Source organism: Otolemur garnettii, unplaced genomic scaffold, assembly GCF_000181295.1.
Source record: "Otolemur garnettii isolate 467f Iridium unplaced genomic scaffold, OtoGar3 scaffold00015, whole genome shotgun sequence".
NCBI lineage: Eukaryota > Metazoa > Chordata > Mammalia > Primates > Galagidae > Otolemur > Otolemur garnettii.
In genome coordinates, this window is record NW_003852410.1 from 29455030 (window position 1) to 29460350 (window position 5321).

The following is a 5321-nucleotide window of genomic DNA, read 5'->3' on the forward strand; positions in this document are numbered from 1 at the left end:
CCTGTAATCCCAGCATCCTGGGAGGCCAAGGTGGTAGACTGCTTAAGGTCAAGAGCTGGAGACCAGTCAGAACAAAAAACATGACCCCCCCCATCTCTAAAAATAACTGGGCGTGGCTGGGCACCATGGCTCACACCTGTAATCTTAGCACTCTGGGAGGCTAAAGTGCATGGAGTGCTTGAGCTCAGGACTTCAAGACCAGCCTGAGCAAGAGTGAGACCCTGTTTCTACTAAAAATAGAAAAATTAGCCAGGCATTGTGATGGGAGCCTGTAGTCCCAGTTATTCAGGAGGCTAGGGAAGAGGATTGTTTGAGGTTGCTGTGAGCTAGGCTAAGGCCATGGTACTGTAGCCTGGGCAACAGGGAGAGACTCTGTCAAGAAAAAAAAAAAAAGAAAGAAAAGAAAGAAAGAACAAGAAAAAGAGGCATTCAGGAGATAGTGGTGATGGCTATTCAACAATGTGAATGCACTTAGTGCCACTTAACTGTACACTTAAAAATAGTTAAAATGATAAATTTTATGTTTCTCACATTTTACAATTAAAAAAAGACTTATGAAGCAAATGTTTATTGAGCATTCTCCTCCCCACAGGCCTGCATGCTTACAGTCAGTGACAGCACTGCTTCTACAGGCTGTTCTGAGATTAAAGGAAATGATGCCTGAGAGATCCTCCCTACAACCTGGTATGTTCACCATACTCACTACAAAAGGTGGTTCATGCAGTTATTGTCACTATTTTTAGAAAGCCTTGTTAGTGGCTGCAGAGCACCACTAATAACAAATCTCTGTATTTCCACCCTAACTTCTCTACAACTGAGAGTGAGGCTAATAAAAACTACTCAAGGGCGGGGCCTGTGGCTCAAAGGAGTAGGACATCAGCCCAATATACCAGAGGTGGCGAGGTCAAACCCAGACTCGGGGAGAAAAAAAAAAATGACTCAAGCTACACCATTCCTCTGCTCAAAACCTTTATCCAGGGTGGCACCTGTAGCTCAAAGGAGTAGGGCGCCAGCCCCATATACTGGAGGTGGCAGGTTCAAACCCGGCCCCACCAAACTGCAAAAACAAACAAACAAAAGAACCCCAAAAACCTGTATCCAGAGTAAGGCAAAAAACGTTAGAGCGGCCTGCAAGCTCTACCTGACCTGCACCCTGCTCTCCCCCACAGCTCTGACTGCAAGTCGTACCATTCTTCCCGGCTCAATTCTGTCCGCCACAAAGACCTCCCAGCTCTTTCTCACATGCCACCCTCGTTCTCGCCTCCGGGAGTCAGCTCTAGTTTTCCGAATGCTGGGAATGCTCTTCCTCTCGGTAGCCACCTGGCTCGCACCCTCGCCTCCTTGGCTGTGCCCAAATTCTTACCCAATTTGGCCCCGTACCATCCCCGCTAATACCGCACCCACTGATGCCCCTGCTCTTCTTTCTCCGAACATCTGCCACCTTCTAACCAAAGTCAGTCATTTATTCTTTACCGGCACTCCACTTCCCGACCCCAACAAGACGTCCACTCCACGAGACAAGGGTCTTGTTCTTTGTTGTTTGCCCAGGGCCTAAAACGGTGCGTGGCACACTGAAAGGCATTCAACATATAATTATTTAGATAAACCCATGATTTAAAAACCAATAATTAAAAAACCAACCTACTGTTGGACACTTGGGGTTTTATCCACTAACGACCCCACTGACTTATCGCCCTCGCACCTGGCACTTGCAGGCGTGCTCAGTATAGAGCACGCGGTCCTCGCTGCCACCCTCTGCGATCGAGACCACACGCCACACAGGCCCGTTGCACCTTGGCGGGTGAGGCCAATCAAGGCCGGTCTGCACCGCTCGCCTTGCGCATGCGCTCCCGGGGAACCCAGAGCGGCCGACTGAGACCACTCTTCGGAAAGCAGCAGTCGCTTGTATGGACTTCCGCCTGCCCGCTCTCCGTCGGACAGTATGACACCTCCTCTGACTTCTGTAAGCAGCAAGGATCCGCCAAAGTTTGAAGCTCCCCCGTCGCAGCCAGATCCCAGGGCCGGGGAAACTCCTGGTAGGTTTACGTTTGGCTACTCCCTGCCCCGCCCCCCGCTGCGTGACGTCCAGGAGGATCTGACGTCACCTCTCGGCGTCCTCTCAAATACCCAGGAGCGACTCCAGGAGCTGAAACGGGCTGAGCTTAGCGCCCTCTGGTGTCTTTTCTGGAGAAAATCGTGTGTGTAATTGTCTGGGTGTGGCTTAGGATGTGTTTAAAGGGGCCCTCCAGAGTGTTTCTTAGTCACTCATTTCTTCATATATGCATTCATTTAATACATTTATTTTATTTTATTTTAGAGTCTCACTTTGTCTCCCTGGGTAGAGTGTCATGATGTCACAGCTCACAGCAACCTCAAACTCTTGGGTTTAAGCGATTCTCTTGTCTCAGCCTTCTGAGTAGATGGGACTAGGGCACCAGCCACAACGCCCGGCTATATTTTTAGACATCGGCTCTGGCTCTTGCTCAGGCTGATCTCGAACTCGTGAGCTCAAGGGACCCGCCAGCCTCAGCCTCCCAGAGTTCAATACATTTATATCTAGCTTCCAAGTCAGGTACTCCCCAAGGGCAGGACCCACTCTTAATGTCCCTTGGAGTTCCCAGCATATAGTAGTGTTCTATCTGGGTTGACAAGGAAAGGCCCAGCTTGTCCTATCTGCCACGTTTTGTCTATGCATGTACTCACTAAGTACTTGTTAAGCACCTCTTACATGCTAGATGCTATTCTAGGTACTGGGAACTCAACTAAGAACAAGATGTGTTCTCTGTACTCAAGAAACAGTGTATATAAGTGTATTTAATGATAATAATGATAGCTAATATTATCAAGTGTTTACTTTAGGCCAGGCACTATGCAAAAAAATTTTACCTATTATTTCATAAGGTAGTTATTATTATGATCATCCCTGTTTTACAGAGGTGAAAACTGAAGCACAGAGAAGCTAAGTTATTTGCTCAAGATCACAGTTATAAGTGGTGGAATGGGCTGTCTGATTGTAGCCAGTGGTCCCCACACTGCACCATATTACTACCAATTGAGGGGTTGGGGTGGGAAGAGAACCTCCAGTGTAAGTTCCATGAAGACCAGGCTTGTCTTTGTCCCCACTGCATTCCAGTGTCTGGGTCCCATTATTCACTCAACTACTTACTGAATGTATTAGTCCATAAATGGATGTGCTTATTCTGACTGGGTTGGGGGGCAAAGGGTTGCCTTGCACAGCCAAGCCTGAGCTTGGGTCAATAGGTACCTCCTCCCTCATTTCCTTTCTCAAAATCTAATTGTCTGTTGTTTCCTGAAGCTTTAGGCCTTGGCCTTGACCACATTCTCCAGTCCTGTGGCTCCTCCTGCTTCCTTTTCTTCTTCCCTCAGAGGTGTCAGGATTTGACCCAGATGGGAAAAGAAGTAGTGGAAATCAACACAGATTCCACAGATCCCACAGATGGTGGTTTTTTTTTTAGAGACAGAGTCTCACTTTATCACCCTTGGTAGAGTGCTGTAGTGTCACAGTTCACAGCAACCTCCAATTCCAGGGCTTAGGCGATTCTCTTGCCTCAGCCTCCAGAGCATCTGCGACTATAGGAGACTGCCATAACGCTGGGGTTTTTTTTCAGAGACAGAGTCTCACTTTGTCACAACACCCGGCTATTTTTTAGAGACAGGGTCTCACTCTTTCTCAGGCTGGTCTGGAACCCATGAGCTCAGACCAATCTGCCCTCCTTGGCCTCCCAGAGTGCTGGGATTTCAGGTGTGAGCCACTGCATCCAGCCTAGCTCCTTCATCTTTCATCTGAAGAGATTATTAACATCTGTGAGGAAAAAAATAGTTGGTGGTGTAGAGTGTCTGGCAGCCCAAAAATACTCAGCCATGGGAGAGAGTCACCCTACCCTTCCGCCAGGCTGTGGCCCAGAAACACCAGCAGCTCATGACTTTTTTTTTTAACCACCCATCCTGAAGTTTTTGTACTTCATGCATTTTGGACTTCAAAGAACTTCACTCTCCCCCTGCACCAAACCGTAAACATGAAGCACCTTCCCAGTGGCCAGAATTCTCAGTGCTGTCTTATTCATCCCAAGTTGAGATGTCTTTCAATGATAAAGACATAGTTGGTTGACTTTTGATTTTCAACTAAATTTTATTTTTTGAATAGACACTGTAGGCTTAGGGCATACATTTCAAATGATATAAAGGAATAAACCAAGAAAAGTGAGTCACTCTCCCCAGCCAGCTTCCCCCCCAGTTTCTTTCTTTTTTTTTTTTTTTTTTGGCCGTGGCTGGGTTTGAACCCACCACCTCCAGCATATAGGGCCAGTGCCCTACTCCTTTGAGCCACAGGCACCACCCCTCTCCCAGTTTCTTAAGTGTCCTCCCAGAGATGTGATACGGGGGCTTTTCCCTCTTGACGATATATCTAAACATCACTCCAAATTAACACATGTAAGCCTGAGGGGTCTTTATAAAAGTTGCTCCACAGTGCATTAAGTGGAATCAGTTGGCTCTTGAGGGGACCACGCAGGACACCTCTGTGTTTCAAAACAAAGTTACTAGGCAGGTCTGTGAGGTTTTTTTTGTTCCTAAAAGGTATGGCAACCAAGGAGTTAAATCCACACTTCCCCTCTGCTCTGTGGCTCCCTTCCCTTCCTTCCCTACTGTGCAAAATGGATTTTGCTGAAGTTGAGGAACTTTTTCAACTTGGGGAAGAAAAAGCAAGAGAGGGGCCCCAGCGGGATTCCAGTCCCACAGTTCTCCACTGATTTGATGGAAATCACATCCTCCTACGTCAGCAGATTATGCAAGTAGGAGAAAAGAAGTGAAAATAGTTAGAAGTTAAAAGCTTTGGAACCGCAGCTATTGTTTCCATCTAGGGAGGATTGCCAAATGCCAGGTAGCTTGCTCATATTCTATACACCATGTAATGTCACTATTATTACCACCTTTCACAGATGAAGAAAATGAAGTTCCAAGAGGTCAATGTCATTTGTCTAAGGTGGTGAGAGGCTCTGCCTAAGAAGCTGTAGAGTAATCCATCTCTCCTGTGTGCAAGGCAAGGCTGGGAGCAGCTCCCTTGATACAACTGGGAGCATCATCTCCAAACAAGAAACTCTGAAAAGCAGGCAGTGCTTCAGAGTGCCCAGAAGCCAAGCCTTCACAGGAACCCTTGTGAAAGCAATTTACTGGGGGACAGCTCTCAAAGGAGATTTTTTTTTTTTTGAGACAGGAGCCTCAAGCTGTTCCCCTGGGTGGAGTGCCGTGGCATCTCAGCTCACTGCAACCTCCAACTCCTGGGCTCAAGCGAGTCTCCTGCC

The 5321-nt window shown here is 47.5% G+C and overlaps 1 protein-coding gene across 3 annotated transcripts in view; it reads right to left on the reverse strand.

Moving 5' to 3' along the window:
* Positions 1-1757, reverse strand: part of RPP14 (ribonuclease P/MRP subunit p14) — an 11446-nt gene extending 9689 nt beyond the window's left edge. For 2 of the 3 annotated variants that reach the window (XM_003785542.3, XM_023510709.1), the window contains exon 1: positions 1474-1516. The gene's annotated coding sequence lies outside the window, so the exon portion shown is untranslated. Of the gene's footprint in view, positions 1-1473; positions 1517-1702 lie in introns of those variants that run through there. The other variant, XM_023510710.1, reaches the window with a different exon arrangement.
* Between the last annotated feature and the right edge of the window lie 3564 nt (positions 1758-5321).